Source organism: Otolemur garnettii, unplaced genomic scaffold, assembly GCF_000181295.1.
Source record: "Otolemur garnettii isolate 467f Iridium unplaced genomic scaffold, OtoGar3 scaffold00032, whole genome shotgun sequence".
Taxonomy (NCBI): domain Eukaryota; kingdom Metazoa; phylum Chordata; class Mammalia; order Primates; family Galagidae; genus Otolemur; species Otolemur garnettii.
In genome coordinates, this window is record NW_003852427.1 from 5138537 (window position 1) to 5163739 (window position 25203).

General features: G+C 39.6%; 1 pseudogene; it reads right to left on the reverse strand.

Annotated features, from left to right (window-relative positions):
• Positions 1-19062: 19062 nt before the first annotated feature.
• LOC100942693 lies at positions 19063-24753 on the reverse strand (annotated as a pseudogene).
• Positions 24754-25203: the final 450 nt, after the last annotated feature.

Consider the following 25203-nt stretch of genomic DNA (forward strand, 5'->3'; position numbering starts at 1 on the left):
GCTTTCCATTTGCCTGGAATATAGATGACCATCCCTTCACCCTGAGTGTATATTTATCTTTTAAGGCAAGATGAGATTCTTGTATGTAGCAGATATCTGGCCTGAGTTTTTGTATCCAGTCAGCCAGCCTGTGCCTCTTTAGAGGACAATTTAAGCCATTCACATTGATTGAGAATATTGATAAACCTGGTAAAATTTTGGGTGTTGAGCTTTTTGAAAGTCCAGTGGACATTTTTAATCCTTTTGCCACTGTGAAAGTTGGAATTTGATCAAACGTTTCTGAGTGAGTTTACTTTTGTTGTGGAGAATTGCACTGGTTATTATGGAAGATAGGTCTGAGAATATCCTGGAGAGCTGGTTTAATTATGGTAAATTTCTTCAACATGGGAATGTCATTAAAGTATTTAATTTCTCCATCATAAATGAAACTCAGTTTAGCTGGATACAGGATCCTGGGTTGAAAGTTATTTTGTTTTAGGAGATTAAAAGTTGATGACCACCCTCTTCTAGTTTGAAAGGTTTCAGCAGGGAGATCTGCAGTCATTCTAATATTCTTCCCCTTGTAGGTTATGGTTTTCTTATGTCTGGTTGCTTTCAAAATTTTCTACTTCATATTAACTTTAGTGAAGTTAATTATGATGTGCCTGGGGGATGTCTTATTCAGAGTCATGCTGGGGTTCTGAAGCTATCTGCTATCTGAATTTCAGAATCTCTTGGCATATCTAGAAAATTCTCTTTGATTATTTCATGAAGTAAAGCATCCACATCCTTTACAGCAAGCTCATCACCTTCAGGAATTCCTATAAGGCAAATATTAGATCTCTTCAAATTATCCTAGAGCTCTCTGAGACAATGATCCATTTTTGCTCTCTATTTCTCTTCCTCTTTGAGAGTTTGGGAGCATTCAAAAGCTTTGTCTTCAATGTCAGAAATACTTTCTTCTGCTTACTCCATTCTGTTACTGAGGGAGTCTACTGTATTTCTCAGATCTTTGAGGACTACAAAATCTTGTCTCAATGCATCAAAATCTTTGGTGATTTTGTCTTTGAATTCATTGAATTCTTGAGACAACTTTTGAAATGGTCCTTGAATTTCTAATTCCAACTTTGCCTCTATTCTATTAATCTTATTTGCAATCCAAATTCTGAATTCGATTTCCAACATCTTAGCCATCTGTTTATGAATGGGATCTTCCATTGTGTCTGCCATATCCTTCCTTGGGGTGGTTGATCATCTCTGGTTATTTATGTTACTGGAGTTTTTCCGCTGATTCTGCCCCATGATAATTTTACACCATTTGAGTAGATGAGCAGATAAGGAGAAGTTGGGTGGGTGACTCCAGCAGTAGTGATTAACCAGCCTTTGCCCAAAAGCTGAGACTGATGTCTGTACCTTTTCCCCTAGAATTTTGCCAAGGACCCATCCAGTGCTATGGCCTGAGAAACTGTAGGCTTGCTTGGTGTGGTGGGGCTAAGTGGCTCTGTCTTGTTTTCAGCTTGTCTCTGTCCTACCCTAGTGAATCAGTTACTCTGGGTTGAAGTCTCATCTGTGGAGAAATACCAGCAATTATGTCACCACACCCCCCACAGGCAACAATTGGAACAGGAAAATCAAACCTTCCCACAGCTACATACCCAGGGTACCACTGGATAGTCCTTGGGTGATTGGCCTAGTTGAAGAGGTCCAAATCAATTGTCCCAGTCAGCACCAGTCTCAGGTGGGAGAGTTCAAAGGTCTCCGGCAACTAGACAGCAGGGGTCTGTTAGCAGCTCAAGTATGACTTGCTCTGGTGCTCCATGAGGTCAGAAGGACCCACCCAGCAAATGAATTAGTCTGGGAAGGTTGATGCCTCCTTCCCCACCTTGCACCTCTGTCACACCCAATCACTGGTAACCCCATAGGGCTGTGACCCCAGTTCTCTATAATGAGCAGATGCTCCAGGGGTTTGTGCCTTTCTGAATCAGAGGGAGAGCTATGTCTCCTCATCCAGTCCACCGCTCTCTGCCACTATCTGGCAGGGAGAGATGTGGCCTGAGCCTCAGGTGCTTAATGGAAGCTGGGGCGGTTCACTCGGTTCCAGTCCTGCCCCTGATTGATGTTGTTGGCAAAACAGAACAACTTTTCAGAATTTGTTTCTGTCCCTACTATATTCCCCTGAAGATCAGACATTGTTTGAGCTCACAGAAACTGCAACTCAGTCCTGGTCTGTGCCACTGTCCAGCCGCTGTCTGGTCTCAGGGCAGGCACAGTTAGAGCTTACACTCAGCTGTTAGTTCCAGCCTCTGCCCACCTGCCTTTGTCTCAGCTCTGATCCCCTGAGGGCTGGGTGCATCTTAGGCTCAGTAAAGCAGTCCTCTGAGTCAGCTCCACCATGAGAGTCTGCAGTCTCTGCTCATGTGTATTCTAGTGCCCATGCTCCACCCAGGCCACTAGTGCCTCAGGACCACCCTTACTCACAGGGCCTGTGTTTCTGTCCAAGATTTGTTCTGCCAGGTGCTGCCACCAGAGAAGATGCCCGGCTTCCTCTGGTTGCCCAGAAAGACAGGAAGTGTCTGTCTGGAATAGCCCTGGAGAGGATAGGGATAGGGCATAAGCCCTATTGTTCCTGCCGCAGCTGCTGCTCTGTGCCTTGGGGCACCTCCATGCTTGTATGGTTCCCTCTCAGTTGACCACCCTCTCCTCACTCCCCTGCTGTGCTGCAGAATCAGCACAGACCATCGACAGCCCTGGCCCTGTCCATACCTCTCTAGAAAATGCCCAAGAATGTGGATTCCATGGGGGACAGGCTTCCAGACCTCAGGGTGAGAGTGGAGGGGAGTGCTGGGAGTTCAGAATTGCAGGTAGAGAATATGTACAGTTTTATACAGTTTTTGCCTGGCAGGAGAGTGCCATGGCACACTAGTAGGGGAAGAAGGTTCAGTTTTTAGAGGGTTTCTCCCATGGAATAATGTGGGAGGACATTTGAACTCTGCTCGCTTGTTTGTATGGAGTATAATGTGAGCCCTTCCCATGGAGGAGGGACTCCTGTCTGCTTGGTGATGGATTTTGTACCTTTTGTTTGTATCCTTGGGATCGCAGCTCACCTCAGCAGGATTGATGTGCATTCTTCAACCTTCTCTCTTGGCTCAGCTCCAACCCATTGGCTTACTTGCTGAACTTCTGTCCTTTAACTCTCCTTCTGGACAGGAGCCTCTGTGGAAAGCTGGCTTCAGTTGGCCATCTTGTCTCCTCCCCCCCACAGGTTTTATTTATATACGTATTTTGGTACATATTGAGTCAAAATGATAAATGTGGCCTTCATCCAATTAGTGTTCATTGTACCTAATAGGTGTGAATTTACCCTTCTCCACCTTCTCTCCAGCTTAATTTTCATTAAGATACATTTCCATATGTGCACTCAAGTGTTGACTGATTATTTCCAATTTGGTATTAAGTACAAGTATTTGTTTCCCCATTCTTGTAAAGTTTCCCTTAAAAGAATGATTTCCAGTTCCATCTAGGTTGTCACAAAAGATATTAGATCAGCATTTTTTATGGCTAAGTAGTACTCTGTAGCATATACCACATCTTATTAATGCATTCATATATTAGTGGACACTTGGGTTGTTTCCATGTCTTTGTGATTGTGAATTGTGATTGCTATAAACTTTGATTACAGCTGGTCCTTTCTATAAAATAACTTTTTTTCCTTTGGGTATATACCCAGCAGTGGGATTGCTGGATCAAACAGTCTAATTTCTTTGAGACATCTCCATGCCATCTTCCACAGAGGTGCACTAGTTTACAGTCCCACCAGCAGTATATAACAGTTCCTTTCTCTCTGCTTCCATGCCAGTTTCAGTTGTTTGGCGACTTTTTAATACAAGCTATTCACTTTGGAATTAGGTTATTTCTCACTGTGGTTTGGATTTGCATTTCCTTAATGATTAGGGACAGAGCATTTTTTCATGAGTTTGCTGGCCATTAGTATATCTTCACTTGAAAATTTCTATTGATATCTTTTGTCCACTTTTTAATGGGGTTGTTTGGTTGTTTCTTGCTGGTTTGCTTGAGTTCTTTTTTTTTTTTTTTTTTTTGAGACAGAGTCTCAAGCAGTTGCCCTGGGTAGAATACCGTGGCATCACAACTCACATCAACCTCCAACTCTTGGGCTTAAGTAATTCTTTTGCTTCAGCCTCCCAAGTAGCTGGGACTACAGGTGTCCACTACAATGCCTGGCTATTTTTTGGTTGCAGTTGTCATCATTGCTTAGCAGACCTGGGCCAGATTCAAACCTGCCAGCCTCAGTGTATGTGGCCAGCATCCTTGCTGATTGAGCTATGGTACCACCTTGAGTTCTTTATAGATTTTGATTTTCAGTTCTTTATCAGATACATAGCATGTGAATATTTTCTTGCATTCTGTAGGTTGTCTATTTGCTTTCTTCATTGTGCCCTTTGTATTTCAATTGGAGAAAAGAGAATATTATCTGCTTCAAAGTATTGTTGTAAGGATTGAATACGATGTGTGCCTGGCTTGTAGTACATACTCAATAAATGTTAGTTCCCTTCTTTATTTATTCACCCTTGTTGTTTTGGGCCTATAAATCCAGCCTGTTGATACCAATTTGAATTTTGAAACTGTCATCAGAAGGCACTAGCCAAGCTGCTCAGCTGTGTGTCATCTGCAAATCCAATAAAACACGATTCCAACATCTATATCCAAGATGTGGTTGGAAGCAGTGGAGCAGGGCAGAAACCAGTGGCATGTCACTGCAGACCTTCTCCAGATGGATGTTGACCCATTCGTCAATGCTCTTTGGGCACAGAGGTTTAGCAATAAGTCCACCCGGCTGTCCACATTTGTCCCTGCCAAATACTGTGTTGTCTGTGGCACTGCCCAGGTCCCTCATCCCTACAGTGAGCGTCTGGCTTCACCCATCTGTCATCTGTACTCCTCCAGAGGTGTGGGAAATTGTATTATTAGCCCCAAAGTTGTCACACCTCCTCACTTCTGCACCTTGCCATAGCCTCCTTGTGAGTGGAGTATACTTTCCACCCCTGACTTTGAAACTGGCCATTTAATTTGCTTTGGCTAGTGCCACATAGATGAAAGCCACAGTGTTCTATTTCCAACCCTTCAGACTGTACCCCTGCCATCACCTTGAGAAGAACATGCCTAAGCTAGTCCTCCATTCCAAAGGAGGATGAGAAATGTTAGTAACAAACTAGGCCCACATTTCTGGAGCACAAAGCAGAGCCTCTCAAGATCCCTGAGAAAACATGACATTTTTTTCAAGGCAAAAGGTTTTAGATTTATTTGAGTTGCATAACGTTACTGGAGCCACAGATAACTGATATACTAGGTAAGCTCCAAGTGATACTGTGCATGTGGTGTTTTATCAGGTGTGAGGAGGGATGGCAGAACCACCTTACAGCTTTGAACTAGTGGAGCCGGCTTTCATTTGTGAAAAGATGGTTAAGAGGAGTCTGATCCTGGCCCAACTCTTTACCTGTAACATAAGGTTCTCCTACCACTGTAATAGTCCTCTGCCATTTTTCTGGGAGTGGTGCTTATCTGGTGGGCAGGGAGCATATGTAAGATATATTTGCTCCATAAGACACAGATTGTGACAAAACTCCCAAGGATTATTTTGGGAAGTAAGTCACTACAATAATTTACAACCACAATGACTAGTGGTACTGCAGTAAAGGCTGCCCACACAGGCCCAGGGCTCAGACCCTAAGGGCTGTGGGTGATCTGGAAGTCCAGCATCCTTGCAGGTTTTCCCACCTCTTGGTTTTCCATACAAGATGGTAAGGGGGAGTAAGATTGTTATTGTCCACCAGCAGGGTTAATTCCCTAGGAAGCAAGTGAAGCTTCAACTTCAAGCCTTTTACTCACCATGACACTTTCAGGAACATGGGAAGAACCTTAGGAATCCACTCCCATGGGTCTACATTTTTGTGGAATTTGCAAAGGTAAGAGGTTTTAACTGTAATCATAAAGTCACTGTCACTGTCTGTTTTCTCTCTGTCAAATGTCTCCTTGTGTCAGGTAGCATTGAAGTGGCCAAGGGCTTTTCTGTTACCTGCTAAAGAGGTTTGAGTTGAGATGTGTTTAGTTTAGTGGTATATATTTCTGGAGTCTGCATCACACTCAAGGATAAGTCATTGCTGGCCACGCTGGTATAGGAATGGCTTCCAAAAATAGTCTTACTGCCCACTCTGCAAACTTTCCCAGCATCATGACATAATGTGTCCATTGGCATCCAGCTCTAGAAGTAGGTGGGTAATGCAGGAGGAACAAGGCTTGAAATGCACAGAACCTGTGGCATTCCATGGGATAATCTGATTATTAGGCACATAAAATGACAGGTGATTGATTCAGTTCCCATAAATGCCTAGTCAAACCAGGAGTTCTCTTGTACAGGAACATAATAGGAAAAATACATAATTATTATTGTACCATAGATACTTTTTTTTCATTTTTCAATGGGAATAATGTAAAATAGAATTAATTAGAATTCTTCTGCTACAGGGACAGGCATATAGAATTTTTTCAAACCACAAATACAACTGCAACAGCTTACATATGTAGTACGAAAAAAATTTAAAGGTTTGCCTGTATTTGACAATGATTCTAAAAATGTAAATTACCAATAATGAGGGATGAAGCTAAAAAAACTTTTCTAAACTATCAATTATTTTTTAAATTTAGTTTGTATTTCAAATTAATATGAGGGTACAAATTTTTAGGCTACATAGTTCTCACTTCTAGGGTAAAATTCCATTTGTGAAAGACCCTTTCACCCAGGGGGCATGTTATACACCCTCACAATGTGCACATTAGGTGAGATCCCGCCTCATGCCATCCTTCCTTCAGCCAATTATCCTCCCCCTCCCCCTTCCACCTCGCTCTACTCCTGTATTAGACTATATTTGTGTTTTATTGTTTTTACAAGCATGTCATTGTTTATATGGAGTACATTGGATATTTATTTTTCCATCCTTGCAATACTTTACCAAGAAGTATGTATTTCAACTCCATCCAGGTAAATGTAAAAGATGTAAAGTCTCCATCTTTTTTATTTTGCAGTTTTTGGCTGGGGCTGGGTCTGAACCTGCCACTTCTGGCATATGGAGCTGGCACCCTACTCCACCCCAAATCTCCATCTTTTTAAATGGCTGAATAGTATTCCTTGGTTTACATATACCACAGTTTATTGATTCATTCATGGGTTGATGAGCACTTAAGTTGCTTCTATGACTTGGCAATTATGAATTGAGCTGCAATAAACATTCTGGTGCAAATGTCTTTGTGGTAAAATGAGTTTTGTTTTTTTGGGTAGATTTCTAGTAATGGGATTGCAGGATCAAACGGAATGTCTACTTTTAGATCTTTGAGGATTCTCCATACTTCTCTCCAAAAAGGCTGAATTAGTTTGCAATTCCACTAATTGGAGCAGTGTAAAAGTGCTCCCTTCTCTCCAAATCCATGCCAGCATCTGGTATTTTGTGACTTTGTGACGTGGGCTCATCTTGCTGGGGTTATCTTCCCCTGCCCTACAGCCTCACTTCTATTTACTGGTGATATATTAGAGTATAAACTATCAAAAATTTAAAACAAATTTCAATCAACTGTTCTATAGCAAAGAGTGAATTCCCATCTATTCTCTCTAGAGAAAATGCTACAATATAATTTTCATATGAAGACTTAAAGGGTCTGTAGTCCAAAACTGCATTATAGAGGCATGTCAGGCAGTGAAATGTTTTTTTAAAAATTATATTATTTTCCTGGATTTGGGATGTATATGTATTTGTCATTATTTTAGAATTTGTAATTGTCACTATTGATATTTATTATTAATTTTTAATTGTTTATAATTTCTTTTCTCATTCTAATTTTGTGTATGTAATTTTGTGACTTTTTCCTTTAATATGTGCCCCTCATATTGTGTAGATTTTAGAGCCCAGGAAATTTTTTTCTGCCCCTGCCTGGCAAAGGCCAAATTTCAAATGCCTATGAGAGGCTGGCAACACCTTCCCTGAGGAAGTGGTGTGGCCACTCAGGAACTTAAATTGTCTCCTATGGAGCCTTGCTCCCTGCTGGAGAGCTTATATGCAGAAGCACCTGTCCCAGGCTTTCAGGGAAAACCTCTCTTTTCTAAGAGAAGCTGAAACTATGGAGTTTTATGTTCACTCTCCTGAATTTTAAAAATTAATACCTACACATTATATAGGGTGTAATTTTGCATCTCTTCTTGAGATAGATAACTTTACTTTGCTCTAATTTACTTTGTGTTTTTTCTTTGTGTGTGTGTGTGTGTGTTTATTTTTTGAGACAGAGTCTTACTCTGTTGCCCCAGGCTAGAGTGCTGTTGTGTCAGGCTAGCTCACAGCAACCTCAAACTCCTGGGTTCAGATGATCCTACTACCTCAGTGTCCCCAAGTAGCTGGGACTATAGGCACCTGCCACAATGCCCAGCTAATTTTTTTTATTTTTAGTAGAGATAGGGTCTCACTCTTGCTCAGGCTGGTCTTGAACTCTTGATTCTCCTACCTTGGCCTCCCAGAGTGTTAGGATTATAGGTATAAGTCACCATACCCAGCCTAATGTACTTTGCAAAATATAAGTGATTTGTAAGCACCAGAAGTTTATTGCTGATAACAGTTATTTTCTATAGGCCTAGTGGTGACACTAGTAGTCAGGACATTCCTACAGAGGCAAGGCCTCAGAGTTGCTAGGATCTTGTTGGTTTGGTGCTCCAAAGTCTCCCTCCAACAGGCTCCCTACTACCTGGCATTAGTGTAGAGGAGGAAAGATCCCAAACTGTGGCAGCCATAGGCTCTCCCAGGGCCATGCAGGCCAGGAAGTGCAGAGGAGCAAGGGTAGCAGAGGCCACAGCCTCTAGAGCTGGGCCTGTGCCCTCTGTGGCCCTGAAGGACAAGAGTCTGTAGAGGACAGAGGGATTGCAAGAGTTAATGTGATAATGTCTGTTGATTATTTTAAGCCACATGGAGGAAAAATACATTATAAATAGCAAGGGCCATAACGGATTCAAAGGGTAAGTGTATTGATAGCCTTTTTCCTCTTCCTAAGATTTCTGATGTTTCAAAACAAGATTATTTTGGGAGTGCATCTATTTTAATTCAAAAGATTCTTCTTTAAACACGTTCCATGGCGAGAGAATCTGTCTCCTTCTTATTCTCCCCTGGCTTTTTCCACGGAAAGGCAGAGCTCTAGTTTCACACACCTCGTGCCGGCCTCAAGCCTTTCAAAACCTTCCCGGGTGCCACCCGGCCACCGTGCACATTAGCAAAGGCCCGGCTTTGGGTTGGGCTTGACATTTTAATCCCCCAGAATCCTCCTTGTTTACCACTTGACAGCAGGCTTCATTTTGAACAAGGTGCTTTGTAACTTCCAGCTCCCAAGCTGGACTTGTGCGCACGCGTGTGCACGCACGCACACAGAGCAAGAATGTGCCTTGATATTACAGGAAGGCTGAGCTGCCTCTCTTTCTTTCTCCCTCTCTCTCTATCTCTGCCTCCCACTCCCTGCAGTGCACCATACCGGGGGATGCTGAGGGGCTGGCTCAGGGAGAAAGCTTGACCTGAATGCAAGTATTAGTCAATAAAAGTCATTTAGACTTTTCTGGAAAAGGCCCAGGATCACAGCCATGCCTAGTCCTGGGCCTTGACAAGCTGGTATTTCTTCACCCATACGACATAACTTCCCCTGCCCCACAGCCTCAGCCTCCAGCGCCAGATGCTGAAGTCAGGCAGGCAGCTCAGATTCCTGCGGCTCCTGTTGCTCTCACTGGGATTAGCACAGGGAACGGCCAGCCGGAGCATGGGGCTAGCATGGCCTTCTCCTCTTCCAGCCTGGCTGCAGTTATGTCTTTGCAAGCATTTATTTTTTAAAATCTACTTTTGCTGCCTTGCAGGCATGTCTTCCTCATGATCTCTCCCTCCCCCCGCTTCTCCTTTACCCTGCCCACCCATGATTCTCTTATCTGAGGCAGCCTGCTCAGATTCTGATCTTTCCTCAGATTGGAAATTGGATAAATAACAGTTCCAGGAGAAGAAAGAAAAATATTGCCACTATCTTGGAGTTCTGCTTAAACCATGAAGCTGGGTTTGTTTCCAGGATGGCAAAGAAGTCCTCATTTAATAGGGAGAGGTGGAGAATAAACCTGTTTTCCTCTCTCAATGTGAGTTATTTAATGAAGATGAATTAAGATTTAATAGTGTCAATGCTGTTGAATTATGAGTTTGATTAAGGTAACAAAAATACAAGCCTAGGAGACTAGTTGTTTATGTGCTCAGCAAATACAAATTGGTGGTTCTCCTCTCCAATGGATCTGGGTGACTTTGACAAGGCTTTGGCAATTCATTTGTCCTAAACGCGTGACTGCAAAATTTCATCAGTAAGCATGAAGTACATGCAAGTGGGTTGAAGAAGGAAAAGTCCACATACTATATAAAGAAAGAGTCAATTAAATGTGGAGGCATGACAGAGGACAGAATTCTCAAACGTTATAAATAAATTCCTTGTTGTGAAGTCAATTCATGGACTTCTTAAATAGAAACATGCACACAGCAGTGTAAAAATTACTTTGGGTATTTATGGATAAAATGCTATGATATCTAGGATTTGCCTAAAATACTCCAACATAACAAAACCAAAAAATTTTTGTATGTGTGTTTTGGGGAAGAAGCATATAAACAGATAACAGAAGACTGTCCAAGTGTTCAGAATTATCGAAGTTGGGACATGGGAATCTGGGTGTTTATTGTACTATTTTTTTCTACTTTTGTGTCTGTTGGAATTTTTCTACACTATAAACCTTCCCTATACCTTTAAAAATTCCCTAAAGATAATTAAGTGTGCTATGAAGTAAGAGACAACCAGAGATATTCAAAATCTGAAAAGAGAAGAAGTAGAAGAAAAACATGAAGGCCTAAGTAGATAGCTGGGCAAGGTATATGAGCAGACAACTGGTAAAGCAAAACAAAACAAAAAATCATGTCTAATGAAAACCTGTTCAACCTCACTAAAACAATTAAAGAGATTTAAATAAAAACAATTGGATTTTTTTTCCCATGCGATGAGCAAAGACTTGAGGGGTAAGTGTTCCTGGTAACAGCAAACAGTCCCTGTCTGTCCTCCTCTAAGCAGCCACTGAGAGTGCATGCTGGGACAACTTTTTGAAAGGCAAATTAGTGTGTGATTTCAATAACCTTAAATTTTTTCCGATCCATTGAGCCAGTAGTTCCACTTCTAGGAATTTCACCTTAGAAAACAAGTAAAGATATGCTCAGTAATTTGTGATTGATGTATATGGATGACTGTGCTAGCATTATTTAGAGGACTAAAAACAACTGGAAATCATCCAAACACCCAATGGGAAGCAACTACTTAGGTAATTATCATGGAATTAATTTATCCAACAATCATTTATTAAGATCCCTTTACGTGCCAGACACAGGGGACACAAAGACAAATGAGACACAGTCCCTGTCCTGAAGGACTTGACATGACAGTGGGGACACAGACAGGAGACAGGTGACACAAGCCATTTATACAATGAAGTATACTGCAGACATTGAAAACAGAAGTTGTGAGGGATGGCTTTGCTGTAAGGTAATTATGGGACAAAAAATTATATTTATTGCCCTATGTAAAAATATTTACATCAAAGTATAAGGATGGGTAAGCAATATGCAAAATGTTAACAGATTTATCTCTGAATGCTGGCATAATGGGTGATTATTGTTTTCTGAGGCTTTTCTTTAACTTACAAATTTTTCTTTAATCAAAATATATAATTTTATAATTAGAAAAAATAATGATAAGAGTGCTATATTTAACGACTGCTTATTATTTGCCAGGCAAGTTTCTTGACACTAGAAACAGGCACGAACAAACATATATACGTACAATAAACACACACATAGCCTTTATCGTACAACTTTAAGTGGCAGAGTTTATTTTTAAAAATGCTCAACTTTTAATTTTTATTTTTAATAAGTTATATATGCATATGATCCCCAAATCAAACCAATATAAAATGGCACACAGTGAAAAATCTTATTCCTAGCCTTACCCTAAACTACTATGTTTTGTTACCACCATCCCCCATCATGCTTACACCAGATGTAATTACTTTCATTAAGTTTTTGTATATTGCTTATGTAAAACAAGCAGATAAAATATTTTTATATTCTTCCTTTCTTATACAAAAGGTAACATGTTATACATACTGTTTCCCATGTTACTTTTCTCAATAAAATAAAGTCCACTTTGTATAGTTGTGAGGATTGAAGAATTTGCCCATTTTTAGCTTCCTACATAGTATACCACTTCTGTCTGAGTAATCTGACTGATTAGTTCCTAGTTCTACTGCAAAATAAATTTGCAATTTTTGTTTTTAAATTTGTATGGTTTCTAAAAGGGTTGTATCTGGCTCAAACCTGAAATTTGCAAATTTCTCCCCATGAATGGTTTCTCATAGAATAAAATCTAGTTCAAAGAAGCCACCTTGATTAGCTCCATTTTATAAACAAGGGATAGAAGTTGCAGAGAAACTCAGTGAATTGGCCAATGTCACACAGCTAGTAAATGAATGATCTTGGCCTCAAAGCCACGCTGGTCAGATCTAGACCTGCTCTTCCCACTCAAAGCTGTGCTGAGAGAAACCCTCATAGACATAATGGAGGCTTTACAGGGAATTTAGAGTTTTATACAAAATAGTAAATTGGTAGCTTGTGATTAGTTTGGGCTAGAAGAAGAAACAATGGAGACCTCTGACTAATTGAGAGCATGAAAATTCACTGGCAAGGATTGGAGAGAGGTGATAATCAAAAGACCCCAAAGGACCTGACAATGATTTTGAGCAAGGCAATATTCCTTGGAATCAAAAAATTGGGTTTTTTTTTGAGACAGAGTCTCACTATGTTGCCCTTGGTAGAGTGCCCTGGAATCACAGCTCACAGCAACCTCAAACCCTTGGGCTTAAACGATTCTCTTGTCTCAGCCTCCCGAGTAGCTGGGACTACAGGCACCCGCCACAATGCCTGCCTATTTTTTGTTGTTGTTATTGTTGTTGCAGTTGTCATTGTTGTTTTAGCTGGCCCCAGCCAGGTTTGAACTCACCAGCCTCGATGACATACACATAAACTGGCGTCATAACCACTATACTATGGGCGCCGAGCCGAAATTGGTTTTTTTTGAGCAAGGGAAGTCCTACGTACACAATTGTTTAGCAGCCTGTCCTTGAACTTGGAGAGATGACATTTTCTGGCAATGGTTCTTCAGTGTGGGATTTTCCTGGTCCATTTCAGTTTCTGAGGTCTAACCTTGGCAGAAGGTTTAGATGAAGGGGTGGAGAGGTTGTATTGGGGATGCTGGCAAGGTATCTAGATGGAAGTTCTAGGATGCTGGCTCTGTTAGTCCAAAAACTACATGGCAACAGTACCCTCATTTCCTAGATTCAATGCTAAAAGGGGCCCTGAGAAAGTGCTGGCAAGTAAGAGATGAGGAGTCTGGGCATCCAAATGGAGAGCACACATTTCTAACACTGCTCAGCTTCATTCAGCAGAAAGGGGTTGGGGTTTTACACAGAGCAGCCACCTTGTTTCCCTCAACTCTCCAGTGAAATCAGTGGGTGAGACTGACCCACAGGATACGGTGCCAGATAAAATTCAGGGCACTCAGGTGAACAATGAGCAATTTTTCAGTATAAATATATCCTGTGCAATTCTACTGTAAGGCCTCAGTTTAGACACTTCTGCTGGGATTCATTCTTTTTATGCATCTATTTACTGATCACAAGTGAAAATATTTGGGGGGAGATGAGTTGAAGGGGTTGTGGCAAACATTTAGAGCACTTCCATGGCATGGCTATTGGTAAGTGTGCCTGGTTGTGACAACATTAAAGTTTCCCTATAAGTATTGTATTTATTTAGCCATCTACACATTAAACTATCTCCAAATAATTTTTAGATTACAAAAGTCAAATATGTTCATTGTAGGAAAAATAGATGCAAACAGTGGGTATACATATACATACATACATGTATGTATCAATATACTTAATTTTACTCAGATCTGACAGTGCAACTAATAGAACTACTGAACTCTAGATAATTTTTTTCCACAACAAAAGAAATTAGTACCTTAAAAAAATTCTCTAAACTTAAAAAAATGAAAATAGGATTAAAAGCAGGATAAATATAAAGTACATGGGAGATGTAAATAATATGGGGAAATTATTTCATATAAATATTTCTACAATCACAATATAAAAGTACTAAACCTTCACCTAATGTGCATGATGCAATGGTACATTTCAAAACTATTAAGAAATGAGTATAATTGTGATGGATGTGTTACTTGGTTCAATGTAAACATTTCACATTGTATATCAAAGCAGTACCCTGAACCCCATAAATGCATCAATGTACAAAGTTATTATTTAATAAAAAATAATTATAAAAGAATAAAAAAAGATAGAATTATCATATTAAAAGTAAAAGTCCATTACTTATTCATTATACCTTAATTAAACTGGAAAGGAAGAGGAATCCATATATATTCTGCTTGTAAGAGCCACATTAAAGTAAAAGGACATGAAAAGGCTCGAAATAAAAGGATGGAAAAAGATATTTACCAGGTAAAATAACCAAAACAAAGTTGATACAGCCATATTAATGTCATATTTTTTAAAAGGATGAAAAGGGCTAAGATATATTGATATAATCTTCAACTCATTCACAGAAAATATTCACTGTAAACATGAATAACAGAGGCTGAAAATATATAAAACAGAATTCGAGAGTCTAACAAGGATACATTGACAAAGACACATCAATCACACTGGGAGATTTTTGACATATCTCCCTCAGTAATTAATAGTGCAATCAGATACAAATTTTTAAGGATATTTGAACAATGCAGTTGAAAAACTTGATACAGTGAACTTATATATCAAGTTCTATAGGGCAAAATGTGCGCATATCAATTCTTCTTAAGCACACAAGAATCATGTACAAAAACCAATGAAAAAGTAGGCCATTAACTAGGTCTCTACACATTTCAAAGAGTCAATAATATGGATTATACCACATATCTCACTCCAATGCAATAATATAAGAAAAAATAAATAAAAATAATTAAAAACCCCCATACATTTTGAATTTTAAAAACACACTTCCAAAAAAACTTAAAACTTTTAAAAACACACTTCTCCCCCCCAAAAAGAAAAGTAAAATAGACTTCTAAAATACCTAGAATGGGAAAGAGTTTCCAAGTCTGAAAAATAATAGCAGCTGCCTGAATCTGATTAGTTCTATACCTCATCTCCAAAATCAACTAGTCAAGAGGGCAAGCAAATAAAACTATGACCCACACCTTCGTGTTACTCAGAGACAGAGACTACTACAGATTTTAAACTCACTGTAAGTTGAGAAATAAGTACTACATTCCAGCAGAGCTCCCATTCATCACTGCTGAAGATCACTACACATAGGTAAGAGAGTGAGGTTTAAAATAATCTAGGAAAGGGAAAAGGGAGAACAGGGCACAGACAAAGCACAAAGCACATACAAACTCATTTCTAGAAAAAGAAAGCCTGACAGTAAGTGTCAACTGCTGAACACAGATCTGGAACAAGGTTGTTCTTAGCCTCAAGGGGCTTGAAAATGATTAGGACTGGAAATGACAGCTTCCGAGAAGTACAGCTCTCAGGAGATAATCACATAATCCGATAAATAGGGATGAATAATGTTCCTTGTAGATATGGCAGTGAGGGAAAGCTGTAAGGAAGGAAGAAATACTGACCCTGCATAGATGAGGAAGGAACAAGGTATTCCAACCCTTTTTGTTATCCTCATCATCAAAAACGAAACTGCACTTCTGTAATCTGACAGAAGAGGGTACTCTCAAACTATCAACCCTGTTCACACAAAGCTTAGCAAGAGGAAAAATTGAAAAATAAATCAAAATGGTGTTATAAAACACTACTAGCAGATAAAAATTATCCCCGTAACAATTACCCACAAAGTAAAAATAGCTGATAATACAATGCTCCATTTTAAATTAAATATACTTAAAATTGTATTTGGAGACTTTAAAAAGCTAGAAGTAGAAATTCCAGACCTGAAAACAGAAATGAACAAAACATGAGAAGAAATGCAATGAGTTGGCCAAACTCAGGAAAGAAACTGAAGAAAAAAGTAACTCAATTTCAGAGATAAAGAATAAATTACTAGTTTTGCAAGGATAGATGTATTCAAATGCAAATGAAAAAAGAAATAGTAGAGAAAGGCAGAAAACAAAATAATGAAAATAAAATGATAAATGAAGTAAAATAGTTCTGAGAAAAAGTGATTGAAATGGAAGATCAGCAAAGAAGGTTTAGCCTATATATAATTGAAGTCACTGGAATGAAGGAAAAAAAAAACATAGGGACAAAATAAATATTTAAAACTGCATCCAAGAAAACATTTCAGAAGAAAAAGAAAATTAAATAACCACATTAAAAGGGTTCATCATGTTGTTGAGAACTGTAAAAGGGTCTTACATGTCATTCTACTTATAAGCTGACAAATTAGTTTAAAATAGTTGCATGAATACGAGTAGAAAATAAGAGACACAAGGATCAGAGAGAAAAGAAAATGTATTACTCACAGCAATAGCAGTACCCAGGGCCCAAAGTACTGTTATTTTTACACTGGTTCCCTAACCCCCAGTATTCAAAGGATGATACAAATAGGACCAGATGACATCAGTACAATGTTATAGGAGACAGCCCTGAGCTTAGGTAGGGGATCTCTATATTTCATAATGATTAGAAAGGATCTCTTCCCTTTCCTCCCTCATAGGAGACAGTAAGTATGTCTTCCCTTAGTTCTGGAAATGACACTATCTCCATCTTCTGAGGCTGACTGCCTTGAAAAGATGTCCTGACCAAGTGGTAGTCAGTGCCTCAACCTACAATATGTATAGGGCATGAGCAATCCATGGAGAATTGCCTTGGAAAGATGTTCCAAAATAATCCCATTTTAAATTTGCAACATAGACAAGTAAAACTATTAGACTTTAAAGACAAAAAAAATTCTGAGGGCTTCTAGGCAAAACTATCAAATTACTTAAATATGTAAGAAAATTAAGCTTTCATCAGTCTTCTCAAGAACAACATAAAAGGAAGGCAGCAATGAAATGATGTTATTTGGAAATAGGGTCACTGTAGATATAATTAATTAGAATGAGGTCATATGGGAATAGGGTGGGGCCCTAATTCAGTATGACTGGTGTCACTATGAAAAAAGGAGAGACACAGACACAGGAAGGCACAATTAAAGAATGTTACAGTGATACCTTGGAATCCAAACTTAATCTGTTCCAGAACCCCATTTGAGTTCCAAATCATTCGAGTTCCAAGACAATTTTTCCCCTTTAAAATAATAGAAACTGGATCAATCCATTCCTAAGGTCCCACAAACTCAAATTTTCAAAATGATTTTAACAGTAAATAGGCTGGGTTTTAAAGTGATATGTCAAATAATAATATTTGAATAGAAATCTAAATTAATAAAATTAAAAATACAAAAACATAAAAACACAAAGGCCTATTTCATCACAATTGAACACTTGGTTCAAAACATATCCCTCACTGTTCAGAAACTTCTTAAACTCCTTTACAAACTTTTCTGCTGCTTTTGAATTAGAACTGGCAGCCTCTCTGAGCGTAACAACACTATGGATCCCAGTCCTTTTCTTACAGTTCTGGAACCACTCCCTAGTGGCTTTAAACTCCTCCTAAGAGCATTAGTATCAGGCATGCCTTTCACTACATCATCGTGGAGGACCTTGGCTTTCGCACAAGTTATTGTCTCAGAAATCACATCCCCAGACAGCTGTTTTTCTTTAATCCAAAGTAAGAGGAGTTTTCCATCTCGTCCATACTGTTTGATTTTCTAGAGGTCAGCATCACAATCCACAACCTTAGCTGCTTTTTATAGCTTTTTATTTTTCAAAATTGTACAAATAGCAGTCAATGTAGGCATCCTGAACATAGTAGTGAGATCAGCCACGTGTGTACCGCTTCTGTGCTTAGGAATAAGATCTTAGCAGTTCTAACAGCTTCCCTCTTACTCTTAATTTCCTCACTACACTTTTTAGGACCTGTTGCAAATACACTTAGTTGTTCTTACGTATACAAAAAACACAAAACAGTCACAAAATCATAAAATTAGCAGTAAAAATCACACAAGATGTCACGTCTGCTTCTGACAATGAACTGAACGGCAAAGCGTATGGGTGGCCTGAGCAATGGGGAAACGTACACACAAAAATACACTATGAATATGCTGGGTGTTAGGATCCCAAAGAAGAGTTTGGATTTCAGGCAAAATTTGCTGGAATTTTTTGTTTGGATTCTAAGTTGTTTGAGTTCTGGGGCATTCAGATTCTGGTGGCAATACTGCATTAACAAAAAAGGGGAACTACCAGACACCACATCTATTTAGGGGATAAACATATACTATGAACAACTTTACTCCTATTGATTTTAAATTTTAGACAAAATGTATATTTTCTTGGAACATAGCATTCATTAATACTGACACAGGAAGTAACAGAAAACCAAAGTTATCTGATAATCACTGAAATACAGTCAATTCTAGTTGTCATGGTCATTACAGTCTACAAAGATGCCACAAACACTAAATTAGTGAATGCGGAACTATTTATTGCTACCGGGAAAACACAGGGTGAGCTTCCTGCGTGTCTATGACCACAACATTCTCATCAACTAAGATTATGTTTGCATTATATAGATTCATTTGTCAATATCCTTTTTATTTATTTATTTATTTTTATTATTTAATTTCATAATTATAAATTTAACTCTCCAATCCAGCTAGACATGGAGGGGAATAAGGAAATTAGGAAATCCAAAGTACTGTAACGAGAGCACAAAGATCACAGGACACTGCGAGCAAATGGGGTGGAGGGGTGCTCTCCTGAGTTACAGAAGGAATAGTCTGTTGGTTAAGCTAAAACGTTAAGTCAAATTTATTATAGCCGTCCACAGTCAGTAATGGTGATCTTGCTGGTCTTGCCATTCTTGGGGCCATAGCACTCCACGGCTTCCACAATGCTCATGTCCTCTTTCACCTTGCCAAAGCCCACATGCTTGCCATCCAACCACTCAGTCTTGGCAGTGCAGATGAAAAACTGGGAACCATTTGCATTGGGTCCAGCATTTGCCATGGACAAGAAGCCAGAACCTGTGTGCTTCAGGATGAAGTTCTCATCATCAAATTTCTCCCTGCAGACAGACTTGCCATCAGTGCCATTATGGTGAGTGAAGTCACCACCCTGGCACTTAAACCCTGGGATAATTCTGTGAAAGCAGACAGGCTTATAACATATCTCTTCCCTCCAGTACTGGGAACATGAAAGTTTTCTGCTGTCTTTGGAAATTTGTCTGCAAACAGCTTCCAGGAGACCCGATCCGAGGGCTCACCATTGGTGGCAATATTGGAGAACATGGTGGGGTTGACTATGGTTGGTAGCAGGAGACTATGGAAAGCGGCAATATCTGCAAAACCTCAATATCCTTTTAAAACAAGCCAATCTCATCCATTTTGAAAATGTGTTCTTCAATTTAACCCTTTTCCTGTATAATAGTTAGTAGGTGATTAAAAAATTCTCCTGTAGGCTCCTAATCTGCAGACTCCGCCTCATCTGAAAGTTTAACATTTTTCACATTGTGCTGTGTTTTGAAATGTATGCTACAGTGAGAAGGGTTTAACATTTTCCTGACGTAAGTAACACGACTGCATTTTCTTTGGCTTTCAGCCTCAACAACAACGCTGTAACGATGCTTTTTAAAAATATCCATTGTCATCTTATGAATCCACAAATTTAGCCACTTTCTAGCTTTTTCATAACTTCATCATGCACCATAGATGTTATTTTCGTACTTTCTGGAGAAGCTTCATATACAGATCAAAGAATTTCCTGTTCCTTCTTCTTGATTGCTGGTTCATTAGCGTTGAACTTACAGGCAACAGCACTGTAACTCCTGCCTGGAGGAAACTCATCCAACACATGTATTTTCTCCCTAAGGCATATCGCAGCCTCTTGTACTCAGGAACACTAGACTGCACTTTAATACTGTACTTGGAGGCCATTTTAAACAGAAAAACCACGAAATATGAAAAATATGTTACTAACTAGACTGCACAAAAGATATTTGTTTACACTGTGAGAGTTGAAACAGGCAGGCAGAGCTTCGCCTTGTTCATCCTCAGCTGAGAATGTGGGTGTCGGGAGGCTCAAGTGTTCACTGCTCTGCACACGTCTACAAATGACCAGGAAAGCACCACGAGTATTGATTTTGGGATTACAGACTCATTTTTAGTGAGTAGGTGAAATTCCAAATACAGAATCTGCGAATAATGAAGATCAACTAAAAAAATCTAAAACAAAAAAGCAAAACCAAGCTGAGGTGGTGTTATAGGCAAGTCTATCAAGCTTTTCTGTAATAACAACTCCTCCAGAGAAGAGGGTGGGGGGAAAAAGAACTAATCCCCCGATTTATTTTATGAGACTGGTATGACCTTGACACTAAAGGAGATCAAGGACAGTACAGGAAAGGAAAAGCACAGACCAGTAGCACTCAAGGAAATAAATTAAACATTTAAGCAAAATACTAGAAATCTAAATCTAATAGCAAATAGGAAAACACCAAAACATCATCATTAGTTAAGGGGGGAAGTATATGATCATTATTCACATATTTTAAAAAGCTACAAAAATCATATATGTAGGTAGGTTCAAAATACCTATTGGAAATATGCAGTTTTGTGAAGGATTAGAAGGAACATTTACAATTAAGAATGGGAAAAGGATTCCTCCATGTGTGACTTATATTCAACATTTTACTGGAGGTCCTGGCTCACACATTAAGACCAGAAAAAGAACAGGTAGATAAAACAGTTGTAAAGGAAGAAAGGAAAATTATTATTTGAAAGTAATGTGATAATCTGCATGGAAACATTAGAATTAATATGATGGACGGTTGCTAGACAGAAGGTCAACGTACAAAAATTAAATGCATTCCTATTTACCAAAATTGAATAGTCAGAAAATACAATTTTAAAAATACCATTTGCAGTAGCAACAACAACAAAAATGTAAGGTAGAAAAGAATAAATCTAAGAACGAATGTTTGTGACCTTTCTGAAGAAATTATTAAACTTTATTGAAAGACATTGAAAGGTTCTTAAATAAATGGAGTAATATATCACATTCATGGATAGGAAAGCCCAATAGCATAAATATAAATTCTCCCTAAAGTATTCTATAAATCAAAATCTTTATACGGTTTACTTTGGAATTTGCCAACCTGATTGTTAAATTTACACGAAAGGACATTCATCCCAGATAAGAATGGGCCAAGAATAGTCAAGCTGATTTTGAGAAAGAACGAAAAGTGGCAACTCAGCCTAGCAGGTAACAAAAAAATCTTAGAGTTACACTGATAGAGACAGTGTAGGGCTGGACAAACAGACCAGGGGAACACAAAGCTTAGAAATAGAGCCACACCTCTATGGGAAACTTGTTTTATGGCAGAAATGACATTGTTGATCAATAGGAAAAGGAAAGGCTGTTAAATTAATAACATGGGGTCAATTATTATTTAAATAAAAAATTGAATTCCTACTTGACAATATAATCAAAACCCACTCTGGGTGAATTTAAAACAAAAATGAAAAAGTACATTAGAAAATTTACAGAAGATAAACAGAAATTTGTCTGGCCTTAGACCTGGGAAGGACCCCTTCTGCAAAATAGAATAAGCACAAAATCTAACAGAAAAGATTGGTGAATTCAGCTCTCTGACAATTGAAAAGCTTGGCTTGTGATTATCCAAAATGATCTCATAAGCCAGAGAAGATATTTGTAACCTACTTAAAGGATAAAGAATTCATATCCAGACCTTATAAATGACTTCCTCAAAAAACAGGAAAATAAATGGACAATGACTGTATGAAAAGATGCTCAGCCTTACTGGTAGTCAAATCAGTCTATTATCTCTTGTTGCCTAATAAACTATCTAAAGCTTAATGGCTTCATAAAGCCATTATTTTGCTAATTTTTACAACTCTGTGGGTTAGAAATTTAGAAAGGGCCTAGTGGGGACAGCTGTCTCTGCTCCACATGTTGTCTGCCTGACACCTAGAGGTGCAATATGGCTTCTTCACGCCCATGTTCAGCAGCGTAACCTGGATGATGAGCAGTTATGGGAAAGCTGGAATGGCTCAGTGGGGCTTTTATGACTGGGGAGTCTCTCTTTCCAGAGGTTCTGACCAGGTTTCCCCATTCTCCTCCCTGCAGTCTCAGGGTCACTTCTCCTGTACCTTTCCACCTGGCTTCTCATCATAGTACGCAGACATCTTACTTTGACTTGGGACTCCCAAAGGCACAAAAGTAGAAGATGGATGGCTTTCCCAAGGCTTAGGCCCAGCTCTGTCCCTATGTCATTTCTGCAATATTCTGTTGGTTAAAGCAAACAGGAACAGCCTCAGTCCAAGCAGAGGGGTTTACATCAGGGTAAGAATGTTGGGAGCATAATTCATTGAAGATCACCAAGATAGCAGTCTACCACACAAAAAATACAAAAATAAATTGTAATTAGGTGATAAAATTTCACAACATCAAGTTGCCAAAATTAAAACGAATATTAAGAATTACTGAGGGTGTAGAGTAGATGGAACAGTTAGGCCCCATTGCTGTGAACATAACTTGACAAGCGACTCTAAATTTGAAGAGAAGTGTATCCTATGACCCATCAAACTCTACCCCTAAGCCATCAAGAATCTCATATACGTATACCAGGAAATTAGAGATGTTCATAGTAGCATATTTATAATAGCAAACATCTGGAAACAATCTACATGTTCATCAACAGAAAAAGTGGTTCTGTACTTTACTTCCTGTAAAATGGTAAAGTTAATGAGCTAGTTACACCCATTAACAGGGATGACTCTCACGACATACTGTTGGGGAAAGACAACAATTTGCAGGATACACATTACAATGTGATACTGTACATACACACTTTAAAAACATGCAAAGCAATACTATAGTTTGCTAAAGGACATAAATATACATAGTGAAACTAATATCATAACAACGATATACACAAAATCCAGGTTGTGGTTGTAAGGCCAGGCACTCAGGAAGTGGTACAAATATTGTACAAAAAATACACTAAGTATTTCAGCAGCTGGGTGAAAGATTTTTTAACATGTTTCAAGTGTTACCTCTTGCTGACAGATGAGGAAGCTACCTGTTTATCTTCCTTTGCCTCCTGGAGAGGAAGATAAGAGGCACCTTCTAGCTGTCTCACTGGACTTCGCCCTCTGTCCTCCACTTGCCTGAATGTTGCTGTCTCCTGGGCTGATGATGCTCAGATCCCCAAGTTACTCTTGGGGGTCTCCAATCCTCCCAGCTCTGGGTGCTCTTGGTGCACAGGCCAGTGCTTTCTTGCAGGGGTGGCCTCTATATTTCCCTTCTGTCTTCCCTTTAGCTGTTGTGTTTGGGGAGGTGGAAGAGGACCACAGCTCCTTTCTCTCCTTTCCTATCCTACATGTAGACCTTAGCTCCTTACTACTCAGAGTAAGGTCTGCTTACCAGTGGCCTGCATGCCTCCTGAGAGCTCTGGATCCCCAGGTTATTCCTTGGCATATTAATGGTGACAAATGCTGCTTTAGGACTCAAAGCCAAGGATTTCTCCTTTGCTTTCTGGTCCTTTCAAGCTGACTTTCTGAGAGCGGTGAGGGCCAACCACAGGGAAGAGGTTCAGATGGGTTCACCTTAGAGATCAGGGAGTTTGGCGATGGAGGGCTGTGCACATAATTTAATATTGATGACATCTTCCCATCACATTTGTTCCTGTCGCTTTATGTTTTTGGAGGACCTTGACAAAGTGCTGTGCCGGTTTCATTTTTAGCATAGCAAGAGGTTTTTTTTTCTTTTGAGACAGAGTCTCACTATGTCACCCTGGGTAGAATGCTGTGGCGTCACAGCTCACAGCAACCTCCAACTCTTGGGCTTAAGCGATCCTCTTGCCTCAGCCTCCCAAGTAGCTGGGACTACAGGCACCTGCCACAACACTCAGCTATTTTTTGCTTGTAGTTGTCATTGTTTGGCAGGCCCAGGCTGGATTTGAACCCACTAGCTTCTCCGGTGTATGTGGCTGGTGCCCTAGCCACTGAGCTACAAGTGCAGAGCCAGCATAGCAAGATTTAACAATTATTTCTTTCCTTTTGTGTGTGTGTGGTTTTATAACTTTATTTGATGTGTCTGACAATCACCAGTTAGTTCTCATCCACATTGACTGTGTAGATTTTTGAAAGTGGTAACAGATACATAGGTAACCACACTATGGAGCTTGTTTGGTGAATCATCATCTTCATTGCATTTTCTGGACTGCTGCTCACAGATACGATATGGGACATTCCTTATGCCTTTGGCCCAGACAGCTTTGTTGAGCCTGGTATCAATGGGGACGTCTGGAGTCCCCATCTCTTTCATGGCAAATTCCCAGATCTTTCTGAGTGCCCGAGGGGCACACTTCTTAAAGCCCACTCCGTGGATGCTCTTGTGAATGTTGATGGTGTATTCTGGAGTCAGCCCCTCGTTAATGGCAGATCGGCCCTTTTTCTTCTTGCCATCCTTCTCTGTGGGAGCCATTCTGCCGGGACAAGCTGGAAAGCTAATAATCATTTCTTTTGCCTTTGCTCCATGGTTTTTGCCTTTGCTCCATGCTTAGGAAGGCTTCACCACCAAGTGATTTTTTCAAACATTTACTTCATTTTCCCCCAATTGTATCATGGCTTCATGTTTTCATTAAACTCATCTAAATACTTGCCAGGGTCTGTTTCTGGGACTGTTCACTCCCTTCTGCTTTTCTAGACCCCCAAACGCTCGATTTTGCCTTGTGTTCTGAAGGGGTCCACCCTACTGCAGTGCAGTTTTAGCTCGACTTCATTTCTTCCTTAATTAAGATAATAAAGGGGCCTAGAGCATGAAGGTTTTCAAATTCTACCCTTTTATATCTCATGCATGAGGACTCCACTATGGGAAGAGGTGGCCCCTCTCTCTGATCAGCTCCCACTCCCCTCTCCTCTACTCCCTCTCACC